We start from the raw sequence: 2,210 nt of genomic DNA, 5'->3' as shown, positions 1-2,210 counted from the left end.
ATCATAAATCCGATTCGATTCAAAACACTCGTAACTCAACAGCCTTGACTATGACCAACGTTTAACCCCCATTGGCGGGGTCCACAAAATACCAGTGCACAACCCCCACTGGCAGGGTCCACAAATACCAGCGCACAACCCCCACTGGCAGGATCCACAAACACCAGCGCACAACCTCCACTGGCAGGATCCACTGAGTACCAACGTATAATCTCCATTGGCGGGGCCCACTGAAATATAGTTAGGCTGAGAGCATAAATCCGATCTGTATCAAAACACTTTGTATCATAATATATCATAATTTTTCTCACTGAACATGTGCATAATCTATGTACCATAATATTTCAAACGCACTTTTCTTTCAAAACATAATTTTATAAATCATGCATAATTTCAGAGAATAATTATTTATTTTCAGAATAAATATGGAATATCTCGAGAAGATGATTCATTACTTACCTTTCACGGAGCACTGAACGAATAGATCGACTAACTTCTAGTAGATTCTTCCACGCCTATTATCCAAAATTATATTTTTACATTAATTTTAATTCAAAATTAAATCTAAACAAATCCCAATTCAAAACCTCACTTAAAATCAGACTCTTCCCTAAACTCGATCAAGATCATCAATGAAGCCTTCCACTTCGCTAATCCTAGAGGAATAACTTTAGAGAGAGAGAAATCCATCAAGAGAGAGAAACAATCTAGAGAGAAAAAATTCTAGAGAGAGAAAGTAGAGAGAGAAAGTCCAATTTTAGAGAGAGAAAGTAAGGGTTCAGACTGAAAGAAGAGAGAGCAGAGAGAGAAATTCTCTCTCTTATCATTTTTTATTATTATTATTTTATTTATTTATTTATATATATATATAAGTATATATATATATATTTTTTGTTATTATTATTATTATTATTATTATATTTATTTTCTTTTCTTTTCTTTTCTTTTTCTTTTTTTTTCTTCTTTTTCTTCTTTTTCTTTTCTTTTCTTTTCTTCTTTTTCTTCTTTTTCTTCTTTTCTTTTTTCTTTTCTTTTCTTTTTCTTCTTCTTCTCGGCTCTTCCCACACCGGAACAGGGGACCGGCGTCCCCTCCTTTTGCCGGGCCATTCAGGCCACGACCGCCGCGGCGGAGGCCGGCGGCAGACGGGGGCCACTCCCCCGGTCACGGAGGAGCGTGGCCGGCGATCAATTGCGATCGCCGGTGCCGAAAAATTTACGGGAAAGAGACCAAAACAGAGGTCCCTTTCTCCGACCGAAAATCGGTGACTCTCGTCGCCGGCAGCCGCGCACAAGAGCATGGGAGGAAGGAGAAGAAAGAGGGGAAGAAGAAGGAGACTCACCTCGGCCTCTGGTGATCTCGTCGGCGGGCAATCACGACGAGAATCAAAACGGTGTCCGCGGCTCTACTTCGGGAAAATCGGAGAGGAAAAGAGAAGAAAAGGGCCGATGTTGGGTTTCTAGGAAGGAGGAGATCTTCTTATAGAGGACCCTAGGACTCTGAGGGGTCCTAGGATTCCTGATTTTGCTCGGTCTCGTCGGAGAAGAAGACTCCTATCGGGAGTCTTCTTCCCGGTTTGAATCCTCTATTTTTTTTTTTTTTTTTTGGGCTTTGGTGGGCTGAATTGGTTTTGGGCTATAACATTGGCGCTGTTGAAGGTCGATGGCTGGAGAGGTATAGAAGACATCGGAGACAGTCGGTCACTGTAGAAATCCGACTACTGGAGCCCGTCCGTTGTAGAAGTTCGTCTGAAATCCATCCACTATAGAAGTTCGGACGGAGTCTGGTTCTTGCAGAAGTCTGGAAGGAGGCCGCTTACTGTAGAAGCTCGGATGGAGACCGGTTGCCGTGAAAGTCCGAATGGAGACCGCTTATTGTAGAAGCTCGGCTGAAGTCCGGTTGCCGTGGAAGCCCGGATGGAGACCGCTTATTGTAGAAGCTCGAATGGAGATCGGTTGCCGTGGAAGCCCGGATAGAAGCTCGGATGGAGATCGATTGCCGTGAAAGCCCGGATGGAGACCGCTTATTATAGAAGCTCGGACGAAGTCCACTTACCGTAGAAACTCGGATGAAGTCCGCTTGCAATAGAAGTTCGGACGGAATTCGCTTACTGTAGAAGCTCGGATGAAATTTGGAAGGCGATCGACCACTGTAGAAATTTGGATGGAGTATGGTTACTGTAGAAGTCCTCTGCTGGAGAAGTCCGGACATT

Source organism: Elaeis guineensis, chromosome 7, assembly GCF_000442705.2.
Source record: "Elaeis guineensis isolate ETL-2024a chromosome 7, EG11, whole genome shotgun sequence".
Classification (NCBI taxonomy): domain Eukaryota; kingdom Viridiplantae; phylum Streptophyta; class Magnoliopsida; order Arecales; family Arecaceae; genus Elaeis; species Elaeis guineensis.
Note: the sequence above shows the minus strand (reverse complement) of the source record.